Source organism: Loxodonta africana, chromosome 27 (genome assembly GCF_030014295.1).
Source record: "Loxodonta africana isolate mLoxAfr1 chromosome 27, mLoxAfr1.hap2, whole genome shotgun sequence".
In the NCBI taxonomy this organism is placed as follows: domain Eukaryota; kingdom Metazoa; phylum Chordata; class Mammalia; order Proboscidea; family Elephantidae; genus Loxodonta; species Loxodonta africana.
The window spans coordinates 22,625,043-22,650,601 of record NC_087368.1 but is presented as its reverse complement, the minus strand read 5'-3'; the positions used below and the strand labels follow the sequence as shown (position 1 = coordinate 22,650,601).

Here is a 25,559-nt window from a genome sequence, read left to right as displayed (position 1 = left end):
AACATATCAGGCCTATATTCCTCTGAGATAGTTCCATAAAATAATGGTTTATGATCATTTGACATTTCCTTTCCCCCACGGACAGTAAAACTTATAGATTTAATGGAATACTGGATCGCTTTTCTCACCTTGCTGCCAGAATACATTTCTACACATTTATTTTCACATTTTCCTAGAAAGAGATCACAAATGACCATCTGCTTTGAATCCCATGCTAACGTACACCTTAACCTTACCCTTCTCAGTTTTAATTTATATAATCAAGTACCCTGAGTATATAACCTTCAGACTGTTTTTAATGTCAGAAGATAAAAACAAGAGATCAATAGGCAGATTTAAAGAAGTACTATATGAAATCTTTATTAGGATATAAGAATTAAATAAAGTACCCTTTTCAGTTATGAGGGCAGGACACATGGAGGCTCTATTCACTAACATCAACAAACCATCAATGACAACACTGTGGACTCACAAGTTACACAGAACAGGAACACTGAAAATGAGAATATAGTTTAGTTCAAGCAGTTCCCAACTTTTAAACTCATTATATTTCAAAACTTGGTCTATCGACCTTAGCTGCTTAGGGTCTGGAATCCACTTACCCAATTACTTCATAAATGTGGGAATCTTTCCCACAATAGTTCCTAAAAAATCATTTACACCATAATGTACCTGAAATACAGAGTATCATTGGAGAATCCAATTCTGAATCAAGGGAAGGTATACTCAAAAGTACAATACAAGCAAGGTATGTACACCATTTATACAGACCAAGAACCCCCAGATCAAAATCATTGACTGTAGGTGCATAAGTACTCCTAGAGAGCTGAAGTAAGGAATGGGGCCCAAAAAAAAAAGGAAGCTGAAAATTCGACTACAGAGGATAAAGGTCAGGGACGCCAATTCTCAGGAAGTTCTTATCTGACAAAGGCTGTAGAGTGTTGAACATAACAGGTTACCATGTGTGTGTTAAATATGAAGAAAACGCATAGGGCAGGGAGTCCTGTTGGAGAAGAAATGAAAGGACTGAACCCAAGAGAGAAGTTATCCTTGAATAGCCTATCCTTCTTCCCAGCCTCTCCTTCTTCTTCCCAGCCTCTCCTTCTTCTTCCCAGCCTCTTCTTCTTCTTCCCAGCCTCCCCTTCTTCTTCCCTCTTCTTTCCACTGTCACTAAGGACCCGGTTCTGCATTTTCTTCCTAGATTCAAGGGAAAACATGACAGGTGTGGCACTGTGGTTACAGACAGCAGTTTCCCCAAACTGGGAAGGAGTGGGAAATTCAAAGCATTGTTACAGATTGAAGGGAATTCCTATGGCACCTCCCCAAGGGCCATCTGCCTGTAGAAACCTAGGTAAGTTGAGCAGTTAGAGACCCTTTTTGTGGCAATTTCAACAAAATGATGCTGTTGTTTTTATTCTTAATGGAGAAGCTTAGCAATTTAATGGAATTTTTCATGGTACTCAAATTTCTTAGTATTTCTTTCCTTTATATTCAAGATAAACCGACAACTTTTGCTCTACTGTAGTTTCACTGAGAGTTAACTTATTATAAAGAGATAACATCTAGAAGGAAGACTCCCAAACTGGTCCTGTCTACCTTTCCAGTCTGATCTCTCACTACTCTTCCTCTTGTTCACAAAAGCTCCTGCTGAACAGGCCAACAACTCAGATCTCTGCATTTGATCCTTCTGCTTGGACCTCACTCCACCTCTTGCTCTTTAGATTTTCAATTTAATACCTCCTCAGAGAAGTGTGTTGAACTGTCTAATGTCCACCTCGGCTATTAGCTGAATGGTTCAGAAGGGTAGGAATCAAGTCTATTTGATTTACCACTCTACACTTAAAAGAGTTCAGCATCATGGCTGAGATAGAAGAGCTCAATAAATACATAATTTTGAAGAAACGGGGAAACACGAGAACATTTCTTCAGGTGTGAAGAGCTACTTTTTAACTATGTACTTTAAAATTTCTCTTACTGGCCACAGATATTCAATCTCATGACAATACAATAAGTATCAACGCATTTTTTGAAAGCCATCCACCCAAAAGATATATATAGCAGTACTACTTTTAGAGGAAACACTTCAGTCACTAAGAGTGTATAGATCACAACACAGAATTTGCACAAACGTCCACAAATCAGTGCAACTAAAAATGCAATAGTTAAAAGGAGTCACAGAGATTTGTCAAATAAGATAACTATTAATATTATTAAGTAAAACTTGTATATCAAAAATATTTAAGTTAAAATGTTATCAATTATCCGCCTTTGTTTACCGGAGCCCTGGTGGCACAGTGGTTAAAGCACTCAGCTGCTAACCAAAAGCTCAATGGTTTGAACCCCCCAGCAGCTCCACAGGAGGAGGATGTGGCAGTCTGCTTCAGTAAAGACTACGTACGGCCTTCGGAACTCTGTGGGGAAGTTCTACTCTGTCCTAAAGGGTCTCTATGAGTTGGAACTGACTCCACTTGGCGGTGGGTTTGGTTTTGGTTTGCTTAGGTCAGAGTCTCTAAAACTTCAGCCAACTGCATGTAACATTTGTGTTTTTTGCCCTATTCCCATACTAGTTTTCATCCTGAACTTTTTAATCAACACCTTTTTAAAACGTAAGTAAATGCATCTCAAAGAGAAACTTTATCAATTCAAAAACAAAAGACAATTCACCGGTGAATTTAACAGGTGATCATGAAATTTATTCTCCATGAATAAAAGAACTTGAGAGCTACTTACAAACAGTTTGAATACATGTACATGTGCCACCAACAGCTCATATACCAAGCTCTGAGAAGCATGGGTTTGTACCTGCAGAGGACAGAGTTTGGTCACATAGGATGCAGGCTTTTGTGGCTTGGAAGGACAAAGCAGTCCCACATATTCAGCTTCAGGTATATGTTTTAGGGTATAATCTACACTACAGCAGAATTATTCGGTTGGGGCACACGTAGCAGCTTTGAAAAAATTTTGTGAGTATTTTAATCAAATTCCTGCATATACTAATGAAAGTAAGATGTGAGTAATTTTAAGGTAAACGGTGGTATTTGTTTTACTCATCATTTGTGGTTAGTTTTGAGTATGTTCTACTCCCTGATTATATTTCCCTTTTAGATACATACATAAACAACATGTGTCTGAGCTTACTCTGTATTCTTATTTTAAGAAATTTGTGTGGTTTCCTGTTCTGCTTTTAATACCTCTCAACTGTAATAATATACTTTATGTAATAGCAGATTCAGAAACTGTTACAGGAGGGATAATAAGCTTTAAAATATCAAAAATAGGTATTGGGAATACCATATTTTTACGCAAATAATGCTCACCTATGAGTTGGAATCGACTCGACGGCACTGGATTTGGTTTTTTGGTCTTGACGCTCACCTTCTGCATTTGTTTGCCAGCTACACCCTCCCCACTCGAGGGACTTCTGTAAGTGTGGTATGCTAATTTTTTTTTTTTTTAATTATTATTGTGTTTTGGGTGAACGCTTTTTTTTTTTTTTTTTTTTACAGCAACATGTAGAAGAGTATTGGCATGGTGGAGCTTGTGAGGGTGTCTCACGGGGGGAGGGCACAGCCAACAAACGCACGCAGAAGGCTCACGTTATTTGTATAAAAATATCGTAGAAGTGGTTACGTGGGTCTCCATGAGCATACAGGTAGTTTTATATATATAGGTAATTCCTAGGGAGAAAAACTGAATTTAGTAAAGGTTTCATTTGCCAATGTACATGCACATATACCAAAAAAACCAAACTCATTGTCGTCCAGTCAATTTTGACTCATGCACATATAAGAGACATATATATCTGTTGAAAACTTGAAATTTCAAATATCCTTATTAAGATTAAAAAAAAAACACAAATAATAACAGACTCATCATATACGAGGGTACTATGCTAAGTACTTTATCTAATATTGTTTCATTTAATTGTCTCAAAAACTCTAAAGGAGATGAGGAACTGAGGCTTGGAAGGTTTAATTTGGTGGAGGTCACCCAGCCAATAAGTGCAACAGGTGAAATTCACGCTCAATTGCTGGATCCCAGAGCCTGAGCTCACACATGTTCAGTGCCAGATCCTAGAAACCATCTTTCAACAGGTCCCCTCGATATTCTCCAGAATGGCGTGATCTAATCAAGAGACCACTGATCAATCTGATGGGGCAAACTCACAGTCATAAATTCAGGTCTAGGTCTGCCACTGGCTTTAAAATCAAGGCTTTTGCAAAGTCTTCAAACTTTGGTCTCCTAAAGGGAGAAATATTATCTACATTTACCTACCTCACTGTGAGGATGATCAGGGAACAATTAGTGCTATCAACACTATCGTTAAAAATTACTATTACAGTGAAGAAAACCACACAGTAACACACTTGAGATGCAAGCTAAAACATACACACAAAACTACTCCTGATCCAGTGTCCTTGCCAAACGAAACGACTTTGTCATTCTTCCAGGTATGGGGTGCTGAGGCTCAGCTGACTGAGTGCACCGCAAATGACATCAAGGTCAAAGGGTCTGACTTCCTTGGAGGCTCGTTCAGCTTTATCCTATCCATAATCAGAGACAGAACACAGGCCCAATGCCAGCCAGCGGCATGGTATATGTTGGGGAACAAAGTAATTAAAAAAGAGTAGGACTACTGACATTTAACCTCCAAATCTAGGATCCATGTCTGTGACTGAAGTTAATAGAAATTGACACGAAACGTATAAAATAAACCGATTATAGGAAAGCTCCTCAAAAGAAGCACACTCATCTTGTGATGTGAAAGACAGGTACTCCAGAACATTTTGTTAGACAGTGGCCCACCTAAGATCTAATAAATAGAAGAAAACTGCAAACATGAATATTATGACAGAGGATTTGCATTACACACAAACACACCTATACAAAATACTGTTAGTTGCCACCGAGTTGATTCTAATTCATGGTGACCCGTGTGTCAGAGTGGAATTGCTCCACAGGGTTTCCAAAGCTGTGACCTTTCTTTCGGAAGCAGGTCACCAGGCTTGTCTTCCACAGTGCCTCTGGATGGACTGCCAACTTTCTGCCTAGTAGTAGGGTACATACCAAGGACTAACTATGGCTGTCTCTCTCTCTGTATATGTATACATATTTACAAAAACACCTTTATTAAAATACCCCTCCAAATTAAATTGCTGCAATGAAGACACTTTATGTACTCGTTATTACATATCATGTTCTACTAAACATTCATATTGCTGAACACTGTTTTACTAAAGTCGCATTACTCTAATTTATAGGCTACTTGTGGGATTTTAAGAGCACACTGGCTATATATAAATTTTCCCTTTTGTGTTAACTTCGGAATTAACCTCCAAGTTAGCTGAGACCATACAGTACAGAAATACAGAAGCTGAGGTGGTAACTGCAGGGAGCATGGAGTTTTCAAGGATCTAGACACAGAGCTTTACAGCTCTGGTTGTACATCTATAGCGTATGTATGAGCAAAGATGTGCTCATTATAGAGGGCAAGTCCTGGTTCTTTACACAGAAACATGCAGAGAAAAAGGAAAAGACAATTCATTAACCAATAGTGGCTTGAAAAAAATATTCCTTAAAACACATCAACTAAAAAAATCCACCTAACGTGTAATATGGTTCCCCAACTGACAGTCCACCTAGCAGAAGGAAATGAGACATCACTCCTGTCTTTCACTGTAGCCTAACTCGTATTTTACCTACTGTGGTCTAAGCCGGAAACCCTGCTGGTGTAGTGATTAAGTGCTATGGCTGCTAAGCAAGAGGTCGGCAGTTCGAATCCCTGAGGCGCTCCTTGGAAACTCTATGGGGCGGTTCTAATCTGTCCTATAGGGTCGCTATGAGTCAGAATCGACTTGATGGCACCGGGTTTGGTTTTGGTTGGTTTGTGGTCTAAGCCCTCCAACCAGGTTATAAATTCACTGAGGCTGTTTCTCCCCTTGGTATTCACTGTAATGTCTACACTGAGGGCAGTGGGAACTCAAACACACCTGGTGAATTTTTCTGGTTCTTGGATCTGGTAACATTCCCACGATAAATTAAAAAGTGATTCACTAGTTTATAAATCAACCTCTTCTGAGTTTGGTTAGCACAAATTAATTTCCCAGAGTTTGATTCCCATGAGTGAATTGATAAAATTAGATTTCAGTGGAATGGTACATATATCAGGAGGGTACAAGCGACAAAATTTAAACTTCTAATAATTTCCTGTAAAATGACTGCATGTTTCTCTAGTGCATCTCAGTGGGATTTGATGAGGTAACCCTCTTGTTGTACCACATTCTGTAACGTTTGTTATACCTTATGATGTCCAAGGAGCCCTGGTGGCACAGTGGTTGAGAGCTCAGCTGCTAGCCAAAAGGTTGGTAGTATGAATCCACCAGCCACTCCTTGGAAACCCTATGAGGAAGTTCTACTCTGTCCTATAGGGTTGCTATGACTTAGAATCCACATGACGGCAAGGGGTTTACGTGTCCAAATAGAAGTAAGAGTCTAGGTTTCTTTTTTGGTTCTGCCTATTATGGTAGAATAGTATCCCTCTCTAATTGCCTTTAAGGTATATAAATATATCTTTCAAAGATACCATCTTCATAAAAGCTTGGAAGTTTAAAAAATTAGAAATATAAATGGACAAAAATAGCCATTTCCTTTCATTGAGCAATCCCTAAAGGCAAGCAGCACCAAGTTCCATCCTGAAAGTCCCAGCAGGTCTGTCAACTGTGGGTGTAGCTAGCAGGCTGGTGTTTTGAGTAGGAAGATAATAGCTTTTAATTGGCTCATCACTAAAGCTTCATCCTGAAAGGAAAGAAATGAACTGAGAGCCAATATTAACAGGTGATAATTAAATTATGGGTTCTGCCTGCTTAATATCCTAGACTAAGGCAAGATGAGGCAACTGTAGGCCATTAACTTTAATAATTGGAGTTAGTATCTCTCCTAAGTGGGATTTTATAGCACATTAGCAATGGTTGATTAGTATTAAATCAGAAAATAAATTGTTTTCTTACTAAGATATGTTTTACTTGCTCGACTTCATACCTATTCATTTAAATGTGAAAAATAATTTACTTGAAGTAATCTATCTTTTTAAAAGGTAAATTAAAAAGACAAATATAAAGCATTTATCTCCTAAAAACAATACCTCTGTTTTTAATCATTATTTGTTTTCTATATTTTACATGGGTTAAGCAATGTTAAATGAAGGCTCATGATTCATTAACTTTAATTATAAGTGGGAAAAAGGAAAATTTAAACATTCAATTTTACTCTAAAAGCTGAAGTTCCTAACTGAGATGCTGACTCATTCTGTTAAAAAATTTTATGCATCACATTTGACTATCTTAAATATTAGATTAGGTGCTTTGGCACCATGTAGGAATTACGTCATAGTAGCAATCACCCTTTTTTCCAAAAAGTTGTTTTGTTCTAAAGAACATTCGATGGACATTTTGTTCCTGGATGCCTTCAAGTCGATTTCGACTCACGGCGACCCCACGTGACAGAGCAGAACTGCCCCATAGGATTTTCTAGGCAGTAATCTTCACTGTGGCGCAGTGGTTAGGGGCTCGGCTGGTAGCCGAAAGGTCAGAATCAACTTGACAGCAGTGGGTTCCGGGCTTTTTTGGTAATCTTTACAGAAGCAGACTGCCAGGTCTTTCACCCACAGAGCTGCTGGGCGGGTTCAAGCCACCAACCTTTCGGTCAGGACCTGAGTGCTGTGCCACCAGGCCGCCTTCAACGAACATTTACAGTTAGGATATTTTTAAACGTCACTGCCACTACAACAACTTTGAAATACCTGAAGCTATATATTGATATTCTCACCTTTTTTAGTTAATACCTCTCTTCTCTAAAAAGTCTATTTTTGTTATAACTATAAACCCCAAAAAACCGTTGCCATTGAGTTGATTCTGACATACAGCAACCCTACAGGGCAGAGCAGAATGGCCCCACAGGGTTTCCAAGGAGCAGCTGGTGGATTCAAAGTGGTTAGCAGCCGAGCTCTTAACCCCTGCGGCACCAGGCTTCGGGTTATAATCATATATCATACAAACTTTTATGGAATAAAAGGGGGTGATATTTTAATAATTACTATGCAAGGACAGCGGGTATCAGCCAGGATATATATGATCCTGTTGTCAGTTACCAATCAAGTCAGCTCAATCTTACAGCGACCTTATGCATAAGGGAACAAAATGTTGCCTGTCCTGCGCCGTCTACCTGATCGTATGTCGGAACCCATTGTTTCAGCTGTTGTATCAATCCATCTCACTGAGGGTTTTTCTCGTTTTCGTTGGCCTTCTACTTTACCAAACATAATGTGCTTTTCTAGGGATTAGTCTTCTTAATGACATGGCCAAACTAAGCGAGATGAAGAGTCACCATCCTCGGAGGGTCTAAGGTACATTCTGGCTGTACTTCTTCCAAGACTGGTTTGTTCATTTTTCTAGCAGTCCGCATATTCTTCACCAACATAACAATTTGAATTCACCAATTCTCCTTTTGTCTTCCTTTTCAATTGTCCAGTTGAAAATTACCATGGCTTGTGTCAGGCTCACCCTAGTCATCAAAGTGACATCTTTAAGTGACAGCTTTTAAAATATCACCCTAACCTACTATACTATAATATTACAGTATAATACCTGAGTTATCATAATCCCTAATCACAAAGCAATGTATTTCAGGAGAAATCCTTTTTAGAATTCCCACTTGGGATAACAGAATTCATGTGTCCCTGCTACAAACAATGAAGGCTGGGTTTCCCTCAACTTTTTTTTTTTTTTTCTGCCCACTTTGCTGTCTCTAACACCTAGCAGAGTGCATGGTACACGCAGATGAAACCAGTGGACTTCTGGGCTCCAAACTAGAGGAAGGGTACGCTAGAGCTCTGTAAACCAGTGGACTCCTGGGCTCCAAACTAGAGGAAGGGTACGCTGGAGCTCTGTAAACCAGTGGACTCCTGGGCTCCAAACTAGAGGAAGGTACGCTGGAGCTGTGTAAACCAGTGGACTTCTGGGCTCCAAACCAGAGGAAGGTATACTGGGGCTGTGTAAACCAGTGGACTCCTGGGCTCCAAACGAGAGAAAGGGTACGCTGGAGCTCTGTAAACCAGTGGACTCCTGGGCTCCAAACTAGAGGAAGGGTACGCTGGAGCTCTGTAAACCAGTGGACTCCTGGGCTCCAAACTAGAGGAAGGTACGCTGGAGCTGTGTAAACCAGTGGACTTTTGGGCTCCAAACCAGAGGAAGGTATACTGGGGCTGTGTAAACCAGTGGACTCCTGGGCTCCAAACTAGAGAAAGGGTACGCTGGAGCTCTGTAAACCAGTGGACTCCTGGGCTCCAAACCAGAGGAAGGTACACTGGGGCTGTGTAAACCAGTGGACTCCTGGGCTCCAAACTAGAGGAAGGGTACGCTGGAGCTCTGTAAACCAGTGGACTCCTGGGCTTCAAACTAGAGGAAGGGTACGCTGGAGCTCTGTAAACCAGTGGACTCCTGGGCCCCAAACTAGAGGAAGGTACGCTGGAGCTGTGTAAACCAGTGGACTCCTGGGCTCCAAACCAGAGGAAGGGTACGCTGGAGCTCTGTAAACCAGTGGACTCCTGGGCTCCAAACGAGAGAAAGGGTACGCTGGAGCTCTGTAAACCAGTGGACTCCTGGGCTCCAAACTAGAGGAAGGGTACGCTGGAGCTCTGTAAACCAGTGGACTCCTGGGCTCCAAACTAGAGGAAGGTACGCTGGAGCTGTGTAAACCAGTGGACTCCTGGGCTCCAAACTAGAGGAAGGGTACGCTGGAGCTCTGTAAACCAGTGGACTCCTGGGCTTCAAACTAGAGGAAGGGTACGCTGGAGCTCTGTAAACCAGTGGACTCCTGGGCCCCAAACTAGAGGAAGGTACGCTGGAGCTGTGTAAACCAGTGGACTCCTGGGCTCCAAACCAGAGGAAGGGTACGCTGGAGCTCTGTAAACCAGTGGACTCCTGGGCTCCAAACTAGAGGAAGGTACACTGCGGCTGTGTAAATCAGTGGACTCCTGGGCTCCAAACTAGAGGAAGGGTATGCTGGAGCTGTGTAAACCAGTGGCTGGAAATGGAAGAGATTGAGGTCTGAGAGTCTGGATCGCCCTCCTGTTTAAAGTCCACTGAATAGTGTCCTATTATGCCTGTTCTTACAGAACTCCCAGAAGTTGAGTCATCTTTCCTTTCCATCAACCAGGTCTTTTACTCACTACTCACTCAGAGAAAGACAAAGACAATTTATAAGAGTAGTGAGTTTTTAGGTTCACCAGGAATCCACGGAGATCTACCCAGAGGAAACAGCTTCCACAGGGGGAGGGGGGAGTTGAGACACCCCCCTTAAAGTCATCCTTTCCTCCCTATCCTGCTACTGAAGACTGTCTTTTGAACAGGATGGACTCAGCATTAACAAGATAGAAAAACTGAGGTAGCGGTGAGAGAGGAATGAAATTGGAAGAGTGGTGGTAGATACAGTCTCTGGCCATAAGAGATTCCATAATTTTAATATGGGAGAAGGAAAAGAAGTGTCCCTGATGAGATGTCCCTCTGTCCACAGCCAGCTGTAGAACAGAGCAGTTACAGAGATGTCCCTACACCTGGATATATAATCTATAATTAATCCATACCCATATAGTTCTTATACATTTTAAATAGGTTTATAACCCTCATGGAAAATAACAGCATGAGTAGGCTTACTCAATTTTTCTCTTGTTCCTATGATTTTCACCACGTTCCTGGCAATAAAAGAAAGGTCTAGTAGCTTCACATTATCTTTAAATGTGCTTTTATTGTGTGCTTATCTGCACAAGTCTTTCACTGTCCACACCCCAGGGTGCAGACATGATCTTTAAAATGGGAAATCCATGTAAGGAAGGTAAATGAGGAAAGAGACCAAAATTCAAAACAGAGTACAAATAGCAAGGTTAAACTGAGCGCTGTTAACCCCCTGCTGATACCAACTAACAGTGCGGCAGCGACAGCAGGAATCTGAGACAGAGGTTAGTGTTGGGAAATTTCCACTCTTGACAGCTATAAATGAATTGTATTGGCTACCTGTTCTTCCTAAGGCATCACTTTATAGAACGTTTAAAAAGTAACATCAAAGATGTTACTAGGTATGTATCTAGTAGATAACAAAATATCTCTGTCTGGAGCACCCATTAAAGTTCAAGTAGGTTTTTCCTCTCCCCACATTTTAAAAATTGAGATATAATTTATATACAGCAAAATGTGTAAATATTGTTTGGCTCAGTGACTTTTAAGGTAGGAAAGCACCCATGGAATCAGCACTCAGGTCAAGGTAATGAACAGTTCCATTACTCCAGAATTCCCTCTCAAACTATCTTTATTATTTTTCAGAAGTTTTGGTTCTCTAGCTATTCTCAACTCACCTCCAATTTTATATAAACAACTAGATCCGTTTTCTGATGGCAAGTCCCCTCTTTCTTGCCCCCCCCACCACCAATATATTTCCAGAATAATTCTCCTCCCTTTTTGTTTTTGTGTTTTTTTTTTTGGCCTTATTCCTTCATATCCTATTTAAAAAAAAAAAAAAAAAAAACTTCTATTTCATGGATAAGTGAATAATTATATAACAATGACACAGTTGCCATGGTAGAAAACTCGCTACTCCAGGGATATATGTAATTGAGAAAATACAAAGACCTAAGCAATTGTATTGACTGGAAAATACAAACTGTCCATAATGCTGTAGGGTTTAAGTATTCCACAACCCAAAAAAATCCATTAAAAATATGCCCACAACTGGTTGTAGAGTCTACTCTATATGAAAAATGTTAGTCACTCACTCTAATATTCCTAGTTCATCTTCTTAAAATGTTTATAGTTATAATAGCCTCACTTGTTTTTGTATTCTATCTTTACTTTCACCCTGTCCCTTTTTACAAGGAAGCTACCTCCAAAGTCCATCTTTCATTTGTCTATTGTCTTCCTCCTGGTGCCTTCCACTCAGTTATCCTTTGATTGTCTTCCTCATCTCTTTTTCTTCCTAGTTCCAGAACTCACCCCACCCTTCTGCTTATATTCAAATGACTCCAGGAGTTCCATCTCCACCACTGGTGGAGAGCTCATGATTTCCTCCACCTCCATCCCAGGACCTTAAATACTAAAATGAAATTCTCACAGATCCCTGTTTTCTCACCGTTTCACAGAATACATCCACCCATTCTTCCTTTCACACCACTCCTAGGAAAATACAGCAAAATGCATCTAGAAATTTTCTATCATGAATTTGATGCTATCATATTTCCTAGAATAATTTATATACAATGGCTAGATAGCAGCAAGGCCACCCCGTTTCTAAATTCCCATTACTATAATGTGGTTTGTTTGAATTTTTAAAAATTCTATTAGTTGACGTTTCTTTAGTTATCCAAACTAGCGTTACTATCTATACTCAATTCATTTCAATGATTCATGTGCTGACTCTAAGCAGGGTGACACGGACAAGCAGGTGGTGGGACAGTTGTCTATTGGGCTCAACTGGGATGGAGTCACACTAGAACGTCACATGAAAAGATGATGATAATTCAAAACGCAGACAAACTAAAAACACAGAAAAGGAAACTCAAGGCAGAAAAGCAATACAGAACTGAGAAGTGACACAAAGTTCTCCAAAGAACATGGAAGGATAATAGAAAAAAATAAAATAAAGAAGCATGGACACTGGGACCTCAAAAACAAAACAAACGAACTTCGGTAAACCTTTGGTTTTTAAAAATGTTACTTTTGGTAAAAAGATGCGGAAACAAAACACAGAAGAGCAGGCATAGGTTCTGGTTACTGAGCTGAAATTTTCACAGCTCTAAAGCACCAATTAGCAATGGGTACAGCTTACATTTTCCACTTCTCATGTGAGAACAGCAGCATCTAAAAAGGCAACAGGTATAAAATATCTAAGAGGTTTAAGAGGACTTTTTTTTTTTTAAGGTTATATAAAGTTAACCTCTGTTCCCGCTGTAGAAGCTTGGCTTAGGGATTAGGGAACTGTACCAGCAGGGATCTAGCTGAAATTACAGACCAGTCCTCATGCTTCAGGGCATGAAGAGCTCACTAGACGCCATCAAAATGAACTTTTTTCCTTCTGCTAGTATTGCCTAAGTAGGCAACTCACAGGGTTTTAATGCCTGGCTCTAAATGCAACACAGAAATGTGTTCGAGGCAGAAAACCAGACGTGATGGCTGGATGGCTGGCTCTGATACAGCTATTCCCATATTCCTAAGAGTATCTCCAAAGAATATGTTTAATGCCTCAGCAGGCTTGGTAGTTCTGAGTCATGCTGAGTGAGAAATAACAATTAAATGAGTCCCTGGAGACATGCTGAACCAAAAGTATGATGGTATGTATGTGAAATAGTAACCTGCAGAAAACTGGCAGCTTTAAAAAGTGTAACCCCACCACTTTCCTTAAAAGAGAATATAAGAAACCAAAAGATCTAAGCCTGAAAGACATCTCAGTGATACCTTATGGCTACAGCTAAGAAATATATCATTATTTAATCATACATGCTAGAAGACAACAGTAAAAACCCCAAGGCAGGAAAGCGGTAACTTGTGAAGTTTTACTGATCTCAGGAGGCGTATTTCAAGGCAGGCCATTATTCATGGGACCAAGAAGCTCTGTGTGCTAGACCAAAGGGCTAGTTTTGGACTCCTTCCTCATATACTGTTTGATGTTGTAGAGTTTTTTTTTTTTTTTAAACAATATAAACAGCATCTCTGACCAAAGGCTATGATCAAAGTTGCTGTTTGAACGAGAAAGAAAACTTTCAAACAACTGAAAGCTTGCCATTGGCTAAATCAAGACTGGTATCTGGAATCCCAGGCCACAGCCATAGTAAAATATCTGTATTTCCTCCAAGCTTTTTATTCAAGCATATGCCAAAGCTGCATCTTGATATTTCAGAGTAATGCGTTATATAAAAATATACATTAATACACATTGTAAAATACTGCAATTCTAAAGACAATCGTAGGTTTCCATGAGGTAAATGCTGGGAAATGGTATACCCACTGTCTTAGTTATCTAGTGCTGCTGTATCAGAAATACCACAGCTGGATGGCTTTACAAACAGAAATTTATTCTCTTACAGCCTAGGAAGCCAGAAGTCCAAATTCAGGGTAGCAGCTCCAGGGCGGAGGCTTTCTCTCTCTGTGAGCCCTGCGGGAGAGTCCTTGTCAACAATCTTCCCCTGGTCTAGAAGCTTCTCAGCACAGGGACTCCAGGTCCAAAGGATACGTTCCACTCCTGGCGCTTCTTTCTTGGTGGTAATGAGGTACTTCTCCCCTCTGCTCAATTCTCTCTCTTATATCTCAAAAGAGATTGACTCAAGACACAACGTAATCCTATAGATTGGGTCCTGCCTCATGACATAACTGCCTCTGATCCTACCTCATTAATATCATAGAGGTTAGGATTTACAACACATAGGATAATCCCATCAGATCACAAAATGGACAACCACACAAACTGGGAATCATGGCCTGGAAACACTGATACACATTTTGGGGGGACACAATTCAATCCGTAACACCCATTCTTCCTTTGACAACAATAATAAGCTATTAGAACTGAATGTACTTCACACAGTTGAGCGATTTTATAAAACATTACTATATTCAGAGTCCTAATTCCTAAAAGGAATTGTGTTGTTTTTAATGGTTCATAAGACTTATTTGTTTCTAGAATCCAATTTGGTCAATTCCACATCTTCTGTTCCATTTGACTCTTGACTCTGCTGAAGCAGGGGTTATGCATTTATGGAACACCTCTCAATTACAAGCAATACGAAGACACATAATTTTTTAAAGACTCTTAATACTCTCTATATAAATGTAATATATATCAGGCTAATCTAATTTTGTTTATTAAATTTTATATTCTTTGCATTAAAAAAACATATATTTTCATTTATAAGAAAAAACTCTGAAGTGAATGCTTCTTAACTCCAAATAAAAACATAGTGCAATGAAGAAAGCAGAAATTTGAGAATTAGAATGGCTTATCTTTAACTCCCAAGACATTCACCATCTGTGTGACTTTGAGCAATTTCCTTATCCTTGAAGACAGGCGAGATTGTGGGAAGGATTCCTATGCAAACTGCCTAGTAGAGTTTCACAAATGGCAGCCATTGATTATCATTGTCGTAGAGTAGGTGGTGTCGGCACCAACATAGTCAATTTTGCCATTTCATACTCTGTCTGGTTTCTAAGTTAGAATTCTAACTGTTATGAGGTGAGGACGATTCATAATGACATAAATAGTTAAGAGATTAAATGAAATCTATTATGTGCTAAAAAAACATTAACCCATACCAGTTCCTACAATGTGAAAACAATACATTGGGAAACAAAGGCCATCACACAAAGAAAACGCTAAGGAAGTGACCCCTTACAAAATTTGATTCCACTTATAAATAACCTCATTTTAAGGGGCCTTTTTATGGAACTATCCTCAAATAATAAGTACCTGTTGTGGTTGTTACGTGCCATCAAGCTGATTTTGACTCATAGCAACCCATGTGATAGAGTAGAACTTCCCCATAGGGTTTTCTAGGCTGTAATCTTTATGGGATAGGAGCCCTGGTGGCACAGTGGTTAAGTGCTCAGCTGCTAACCTAAAGGTCTGTGGTTTGAACCCATCAGTCACTCCGAGAGAAAAAGATGTGGCAGTTTGCGTCTGTAAAGATTTACAGCCTCGAAAACTCTATGGGGCAATTCTACTCTGTGGTACAGGGTCGATATGACGCAGAACAGACTTGATGGCAACAGGTTTTAGCAATCTTTATGGGAATATATGGCCAGGTGTTTCTCCCACAGAGCTGCTGGGTGGGTTCGAATTGCCAACCTTCTGGTTAGCAGCGGTGCACTTAACTACTGCACCACTGGGGCTCCTTAATAAGTACCTTCTGTGCATTTTTCTTATGCATAAAATTAAGTTTATATACAAATCATGTAAATTTTAAAATTATGTAAGGTGGAACACATAGTGCACTGTAGTAGCCACACTTAACATGAAAAGAGATGATGTTATATGAAATGGTTCTATGGCTATATAAATATTTAACAATAACTTGAACTTATAGAAGGAAAATTCTTCAGAGTATGAAATAAACAAATATGGTCAATTTTCAGTCTAAAATGAGGCGCTTGTGGCGTAGTGGTTAAGCACTTGGCCACTAACTGAAAGGCTGGCAGTTCCAACTCACCAGCCACTCTGAGGGACAAATATTTGGCAGTCTGCTTCTATAAAGATTACAGCCTTGGAAACCCTATAGAGCAGTTCTACTCTGTCCCATAGGGCCGCTTTAGGTCAAAATCAACTTGGTTTTGGTTTTCAGTCTAAAATAACTTATAATTTTTTTTCTAACAAAAATATTTTTCTTTCAGAATAAGTCCTAAAGGAATAACCACGTTAAATCCCAGGCTGGGACTATTTCACGGTGTAGTTGCACCTCATTTATCTGACGCTACCCGAAAATGCAGCTGTAGCTGGAAAATTCACCATGTCTGAAGCAGGTCCTCTTGGTACTCCCACACCTCCTCAGGAAGATTTCATTATTATTTCGTTTTCTACCTTCCCTAGTAGTATTTTGAACACAATCATTAAAATACTGCATCGTATTCTAATTATTTGCTTATATGTCTGTTTCAATTACTACGTAGCAAACTCTTCAAGGACAAAAGCATGTTTTATTCATCTTTGTATCCACAGTATCCAGAACAGGTCTGGCATACTGTAAAAATGCAATTAATCTTTGTCACAAAAAGGAAAGGAAGAAGTAGGGAAGAAAGGCTCAGACTTTTTAAACACTGACATTTTTAAACAGAAATCTGTCTAAATTACAGTAATTATTTCTTTTCCTACTGTGCAGAATAAACAAAACATAGAACTCTTTTTGAAGACTAAGGGTCATAGACTGAAATATCAATTATCACTCTGTGCCATTTTAAGGATGCCTTCCATTGCTATTCAAATGTCTAGGCTGCCCTTTGCATGAATTCATGTACTATGGGGCTTTTCCTGTTGGGGTTACCTGTTCTAATCTGAAGGAAGAATTGAAGGTTGCCAAGGAAACCCAGTCAAACAGGTGTGTTAAACTGGAAATTTTAACACTGAGGACAGTCCTGGGTTACTCTTGAAGTGAGAAGGCTGGTTTTGTGGCAGCTCAGAGGTCAACTCTGTATTCCTAAGAAATTCAGAGGTAGAAAGCTAGTTTGCATTTAATTTCATTGCCTATTTTTTTCATGAATTTTTTCCTTCTAAGTATAATGGAATTCCAAATTGTCAAAACAGCCTCCAGTTGTAAGTATAATAATTAAAATGCTTAATTATGTTTTAAAAAAATCTTAGTACTCAGCTAGGATTGAACCGTGTCATTTTACAATATCCAGAGAGCTGGCAAAAAAAGAAAAGTTCTGCATCTTAAATGTTAGGTTTTAACATCCTACCAACGTTTAGTTTGTACATCAAAGTCCCTTCCAAACATGCTACCATCAAAGCAGTTTCGAAAGACGCAGATACAAGTTACAGACATCATGAGAAGTCATTCCCAAGTTGCTTTTCATTAAATCCAACATAAGGAACAAGCAGCTAGTTGTTTTGTTTAGAAAAAGAAACTTGCACAATGAGCTGACTGATACCAGCCCACTCATATCTATCAGACTGTAGGCCTGAGAATACTAGGTGACCTTCTCCAGGTCTCACCACCTGTGAAAGCCTGGTACAAACTTGACCTGTACAGGGCCACATCTAAAAACCTGCCAGAACTGTGTTTCTCAAAGCAGATGCCAACACTAGATGTCTTAGGCTGGGTTCTCCAGAGAAACAAAATCACTGAAGTGTACAAGCATATTTTTTTATCAAGGAAATGGCTCACACGGTTGCAGAGCATGGAATGTCCCAAGTCCGTTGGTCAGGACAGGGGCTTCTCCTGATTCACCAAGCCGCAAGGGCTGATGAACTCAAGGTCGGCGCCGGTCAGAGAGCAGAACTCTTACTCACGTGCTGCAGAGACCAACGAGTTCCAAGCTCAGCAGGTAAGGCTGCAGGTAAGCTGCCGGCTCAAGCTCCAAGAATTGGAGGTCGGATAACAGGCGCCAGCTGCAGAATCCAGAGTGAGCAAAAGCCCGGGAGCCTCGTCGGAGTGTCCGTTTATACTGGACGCCGGCCACGCTTCCAAGGGAAGTCCCTTTCAACTGACTGGCTACTCACAGTAGATGCCACCGTGGAGGTGATCACGTTATACCAAATCTCATCACACGACTGCCAAACCACTGAGAACCACAGCCCAGCCAAGCTGACACACAACCCTAACGATCGTGACGGCACCAGCACTCTGCCACCGCTCTGAGGTAAACACCTGTAGTAACACCACACCATGAATCACCAACCTTTCGGTTACGGCTCCCATTAGCCTGGGAGCATGGGCCTGAAGGCAGCAGGCAACTGCTGCAGGAGTTTTTGAATTTCCATTTTTACCTTCCTTCTTCTATTTGTTGGAGCCCCTGTGTGGTGCAAACAGTTAATGTGCTCAGCTGCTAACTGAAAGGTTAGAGGTTCGAGTTCACCCAGAGAAGAAAGTTCTGGCAATCTACTTCTAAAAAATCAGCCACTGAAAACCCTGTGGGACACAGTTCTACTGGGACACACATGAGGTCACCATGAGTTGGGAGCAACTCAAGGGCAAACGGTTGGTTTGGTCTTCTCTTTGTTAAGTCACTGCCATCCTTCCTTCAAGGAATAGCCGGTCGGGACAGGAGAGCTGCACATGGGCACTGGCTCTGCCATCAGGACTTACACTTGTCCAACATCCAAAAATTCTCTCTGAAGTCAACTGCTAGGAATAGCAAAAACCAAGTAAAGTGGGAAGCAGTCTCCCTTGTAATTTGCACTTTTTTCCCCGAAACACACTTTCCTTGTCCCTGAGGGAATCTCCAGTAATAAAATAAAGCCTATAGAATGGCAATACTAATATATTTTAACAATAATTATTACGGAGGTACCCAAATTTTGGGCTATATAAAGGACTAATAGTGAAACAATGAGGTAAGATTTTAGCATTTTAAAAATACCCAAAAGACACAATTTGGGAAGTACCGAGGAGAGAGGGGAAGGAACATAAAAAGTAAATACTTCCCTTTGAAGTTCTTAGTTAAATACCAAAAACGGGCTCAGAATTCACATCTGACACAGGCAAACACAGACACTGATGTCCTAAATATATGTGTAGGTATATATTTGCAGCTGGTTATGAAACCTACTTTTAATTGATGAACATATCTAATTAAGGACACTTTCAAAGCACCGTTTCCTACAACTCCCAGTTTCGGAACTCTACCTGTATACTGAAAACTCTTGTGTGAAAGCTTTACAAGTAAAAAAGCTGTTCTTTAATAATGAGGTGCATTTGAAATGGTGGATGATGGAATAAACCATTCAACGTAGAGCTCCATGAAAAAATTAAATACGCAGGGTTGGGACCTAAACCAACCAACCCACTGCCATCAAGTTGATGCCGACTCATAGCAACCCTATAGGACAGAGCAGAACTGCCCCATACAGTTTCCAAGAAGCGCCTGATGGATCTGAACTGCCAACCTTTTGGTTGGCAGCCGGAGCTCTTAACCACTACGCCACCAGGGTTTCTGCAGGGTTGGGAGGGAGGTCCAATATCTGTATTTAGTAGGGAAGCTCCTAAGCCACTGGAACCACTCAGCAGGCTCCAGTTGATACCTAGCAGAGCTTTGCAATGTGACTTGTATTTAAAGTTCTACCTACGTATTTTATGCTTTCATTTAAACTAATTTTTTCTGTACCCTTTCCTCTTTAGAAGTAGAGACCATTACTATCATCAACATTCTAACATCCCAACTCATCTTCAGACAACCATGAAGTTATTCCTTCATCGTCCTTCCTCCAAATTTAACCATCTCATACTCTTAAAGCATTTTTCAAAGGTGTTATTTTCTAACTCTTTAATCATTTTCATTTCTCTCGAGCTCCCTTTAGTTTCTCCACATTCTTTCTACGAGTCTTCCCAATCCTTCAGTGATGGCAACAATTCGTATTTCTGTGTGATTTAACTAACAAAATGGTAACAAAAGCACTCTATAAATACAATGTGTTGTCTAAAAGCCAAATAATAATGCTAGTAAAGAGTTGTTCTCTGGGAAGATACACTCCCACTTTGGCAATTACTGCAATATTACATGTAGTCATGAAGTGGACACAACACAGGAGGCAAAGGGTGCTCCAGGTAGGCAAAGAAACATGGTCTAAGCATAGACACAAGAGTAGTAATTTGGCCAGAGTCTATGAAAAACAGCGAAGAACGAACTCTGAAAGAGATGTCTGGCTCACGAAGTTAAACAGCTGAAAAGAGAGCTGAATAGTCACTGAGATCAGACCATGGCTCCTTCATGATCATCCCCCGGACCCCAATGCCCCCACCTCCGCCTCAAATCCAAGAAAAAGCACAGTATCATGCAAAGAACAAGCACAAGGGTTCACATTTTGCTTCTAACACTAGCTATGTGCCCTAGAGCAATTTATTGAATAAATCTGAGCCTCAATTCTCACAGGGTTATAATAGGATTAAATGAGATACCACGCATAATAAGTAGTTACCATGACTTAAGCAGGCACACAAACCCACGTTAATTTGCGACACATTAATTTAAAGCATATGATTGCTTTATCGCTATCCGTTAAAAAAAAAAGATATTTAGATATTTAAAGATCTATTTTCAGTTCCCTTGTGGTACTGACAGATAATTTTTAAATAAAGGAGATGGATATAAGCAAAATAGAAAGAAGGCATGATTATCTTTAACCATATAATTTAATAAATTACTCTGCAAATTACAGCTGTAGAAAAAGTATACTAATTTGATTCTGACAGATATTTTAAAAATCCCCAAATAAAAACCTAAACTACTAGCTCAGTATTTTGCAAAGATCCTTACTGATATTTGGTGGAGCTGTTTGAAACTAATTTTCACCATTTCTTGTAAAGAGGTTTGTTATATAGAATCCGAGCCCTGGTGCTGCAGTGGTTAAAACGATCAACTGCTAGCCAAAAGGTCAGTGGTTCTAAACCACCTGTGGCTCCTTGGGAGAAAGATGGGACAGTCTGCTTCTACAGAGATTTACAGCCTTGGCAACACTACGGAGTCGCTATGAGTTGGAACGGACTCGATGGCAGTGGGTTTGGGTTATAGAGAATATTTTATTGCAACAGACATATTAGATGTTTCTAGAGTAATTTCATTGGCAGGACTTAATAAAAGCTTATGAAACCATCATACATAAAATTATTTTTTTTACTTGTGCTTCCTCTGAGCCATTTCAACAAGACTAAGTAACTATACTACTCTGTATACCATATGGGCATGTTAACAGACCTCTCTATTAAAAAAAAAAAAAAAAAAAGGTAGCTAATTCAAAAACCCTGACAGAACAACAAAAGGCTTACCTGGACTATATAAATATTTTTCAAGGGTTCTTGCTACCAGTTTTGCTCTTCTTTTAAAAACAGATTTCCTTCTGTCTTTGAAGAGGCAATAATTTCAGAAGAAAAGTTTCTACCTAAATATAGATGATGTATGTTTATGAATCATTAAAGTCAGTCACTGTCACTAGAGTCCAATCGCCCCCCGAGGTATACGTATGCTTTTTCTAGTTCTTTTAGTGATCTCTCCATTCGATACATTTATTTTCTAAACACAGTCCCTGCTGATGGAGAGTTCTCATGTGAAATAATGGGTTTAATGGAAAAACTATGCTCTCGAACTATTCAAATCCTTTTTGGAATGTAATTGCACACACAATTAAAACAGTAGAATAAAAATATACATATCCTTAATCTGCCTGTTATGCTGGGTACTATGAGGAACTGAGAAGGAGTCAAACACTTTCCAGGAAATGTGCCTACAATCTCCTTTATGAAAATGTGCACATACACATACACACGTCTCAAAGCCCTGGTGGCACAGTGGTTAACAGCTTGGCTGCTAACCAAAACGTCGGCAGTTCGAATCCACCAGACACTCCTTGGAAACCCCATGGGGCAGTTCTACTCCGTCCTACAGGGTCACTATGAGCCGGAATCAACTTGATGGCAACAGGTTTGGTTTTTTTTGTTTGTTTATACACGTCTCCAGGCACTAGCATCCTCAGGTCTCAATAAATGATAACCAGCCCCTCAGAATAAGGAATAAATGATCTGCTTATAAAAAAAAAATTATTTTCTATAGGTACAAAAAGAAAGCATCTGGAGTAGCCAACATCATTACCATGTCTTACTTCTCAGAAGTCAATAAAGAGTACACAAACTTTTCATTTTCCAAGCAAGGTACGCTAATGACTTAGTATTTACCCATTCTGGTCCACCATTCCTTCTAGCCCACTGGAGAATTATACCTCCTCCTTGCAGTTAAGTGAGCTCCAGAGTTATAGAGACTATTTCCAGCCAATGGGTTTTGGGCAGAAGTAACGTGTCACTGTCAAGTCAAAGCATTTAATTGCCAATGCGAGCTCCTCCATTCTCCTTCCCTACCATGGCCATCATGGGGCCATAAGACAGAAGCAGCCTGGATTACTAAACTACCAACATGAAGCTCAGTAGCCCTGGAGGATACACACTGTGCAGCTCAGCAGTGAGAAATAAACTTCTGTTATGTTAAGTAACTGAGATTTTGATGCTGTTTGTTATGCACCATAACCTAGCCTATCCTGACTGGCAACAGAGATTCAGCGTTTCTGTTCTTCCATCATCTGGGTGGAGAATGCGGCCTGCAATCAGCTGCTAGCCTGAAGTCTGGCAGTTCAAACCTACCCAGCGGCACCACGAAGAAAGGTCTGGCAGTCTGCTTCTGTAAAGAGCACAGCCAAGAAAACCGTATGAAGCAGTTCTCCTCTGTAACACATGGGGTCGCCATGAGTCAGAATCAACCCTATGGCAATGGTTTTTGTTTTTCTGGTTCTTCCCTCAAGGTATAGTTTCCAAAGCTACACAACGTTAGTATGGGAAGGTTTTCTGGGAGAGGAGAATAGTCTTGGGCAAAAATTTTACAGAGTAAAGATATTGGTCAGGAGGAGTAAAGGAAAATTTTTAGGAATACTGAAAACCAATCAAAGGTGAGAAGGTTAAGTCAAGGAATGCACTTAGGTATACCAAAACCAAACCCAGTGCTGTCGAGTCGATTCCAACTCATAGCAACCCTACAGGACAGAGTAGAACTGCCCCACAGAATTTCCGCGGAGCACCTGGCGGATCTGAACTGCCGACCCTCTGGTTAGCAGCCGTAGCACTTAACCACTATGCCTCCAGGGTTTCCCGACCACAGAGGGATGGAATTTCCTTTCTGGGATATCTGGAATTATTATTATTATGGTCAGTAGACAGACATACACAACAGAAATTTTTCTTTTTTTTTTTTTTTAAGCTTTTAAGGGTAACGAGTAGAAAAAGGAGTCACAGTATTACCTACACAATACTACGGTTTTTAGATCAGGAATTTTAATTTTTTATGGGAATTCTGACACTACTAATTTCCTAACACTCTGCTCCAAAGACGACTCTTCTGAACGGCTTGTCATCTCTGCAGGCTATACCCAGCGAAGCCAAGCACTAGCCCGAATGTTTATCCTTCTCTGGTTAAGAGCCACAGCTGCTAACCAAAAGCTCAGCAGTTCAAATCTACCAGCTGCTCCTTGGAAACCCTAAAGGGCAGCTCTACTCTGACCTATATATGGGGTCACTATGAGTTGGAATCGACTCCACGGCAACAAGTTTCGTTTTCTGGTTTGGGGGTTCCAAGATCTTGCCCAATCCTTTTGTGTGAAAGTCAGAGAGGCAGAAGGGAACTCTATCCCTCCTCGGGACCCAGACAGCAGCCTCATCTTAGGCTCGCTACCTCTGAAACTCTTTATGCACCTTAACCCTTCCAGACCAGAAACAAACAAACAAAAAATGCACTGCCGTTGATTCCGACTCATGGTGACCCTAGAGGACACAGTAGAACTGCCCCACGGGGTTTTCAAGGAGCGGTTGGTGGATTTGAAGTGCCACCTTTTCTTGGTTAGCACCTATAGCACCTGACCACTACGCCACCAGGGTTTCCCGACCACAGAAGGATGGAATTTTTCCTTTCCGGGATATCTGGAATTATTCTTCTCACAGTAATTGTAATATAGTTATTCCTCCAAATTTATGTTTTGTTATGTAGAAACTCAACTTTGAAAGTTCTCAGAAGAATCTTTTAACCATTTGAAAGCCGAACTTTGGACTTAAGAAAAACAGGGTGGAGGGGGGACGACACTGAATAACCTTCAAGAAGCTATTATATCATCCTAAGTAGTAGGGGCCCATCAGAGAAAGGTACCACCTCAGGGGAGAGGGCTCTCTGATTTCAAGCCTTTTGGTGCCCACAGCAAGGCCTACAGCGGGCTCACGAATAATTTTTCTCTATCAGAAAGCAGGCTGAGTCTGAAGTAAGTTTCCAGGTATAAGCCAAGAATTTAATAAAGAATTGATAAAGTTTTTTCCACAGTTGTTCATAATTCTATGACGATTAAAAAATAAAAGAAACGTTGAAAATATGGAAGAGTTCCATATTTTTCTAGTGTTTTGACTGAACTGATAAACTTATATGGCTGTTAATGAAAAACACCACTAAACAAAGTTTAGGAGTAGCATTTATACAAGCAAACAGTTTGATAATTAATCCGCATTACATGGTCTTTAGTGAAACAGAGAGTGCTTTTTTAAGTGTGTACACTTGTACCGCTAAAACTTCACTGGCCATCAGTCGAAATAATGTCACGTCTCTACAAGTGGACTGCTCATAGACCTCTGACAGCTAAACACATTTCACTGAAAATTATGCCTTTAGAGTTGGAAAAAATGTCATTTTTAACCCATGTGTGATAATGTGATGACATTATGCAAAAGCAATGTCTGGATCCAATAGGTTAATTATAAATGAAAGACACTAATCTTTTACTACTCCAGGATTTTAACAACTCAACTGAGGGCATTTAACAAGTATAATAAGACAAATTTTCACAAAGCCGAGTATTTTATGTTCATCAAGTAGAGATTATTACTTTTCTACGGCTAACGAAACCCTTAACTTTTTTCAAACTTAACAGGCTGCCAGTTTTTCTTTCTGCTAATTTTTGGCTTTAACAGAAATGCACTGTCAGAAACTTCCTTTTAAGGAAAGGGAAACCCAAGAGTTAGTAAGGCCGACAAACAAGGAGAGTAGGATGCATGCCAATAGGACAACACAGGAATCACACAGAACTGCGCTGTTACGGCACCACGACCAATTAGGTCAGCGACGGCTGAAAGCCGTGAGCTGCTGCTGGCTGCTGTGGATGCGATGTTTCTCTTTCTCCTGTTTTCTAGTGTCAGTTTATCACTTTCCTACCCAAACAGCGCCTGAGGCTCTGCGAACCTTAGAAACAGAACTGAAAAGAACAAAAGAAAACAGCTTAGCAATCAAAAGGAGATTAAACAC

At 40.2% G+C, this 25,559-nt stretch overlaps 1 protein-coding gene and 1 long non-coding RNA gene across 3 annotated transcripts in view; both read right to left on the bottom strand.

Moving 5' to 3' along the window:
• The window catches only part of LOC135228759 (uncharacterized), an 87,219-nt gene extending 65,762 nt beyond the window's left edge, over nucleotides 1-21,457 (bottom strand). Inside the window, exon 1 of one of the 2 annotated variants that reach the window (XR_010319585.1) lies at nucleotides 390-21,457. This is a non-coding gene — a long non-coding RNA (uncharacterized LOC135228759). The remainder of the gene's footprint in view (nucleotides 1-389) is intronic. The other variant, XR_010319586.1, reaches the window with a different exon arrangement.
• Nucleotides 1-25,559, bottom strand: part of LOC100669970 (ubiquitin-conjugating enzyme E2 E2) — a 351,147-nt gene that overhangs the window by 208,238 nt on the left and 117,350 nt on the right. The gene's annotated exons all lie outside the window — the stretch shown is intronic.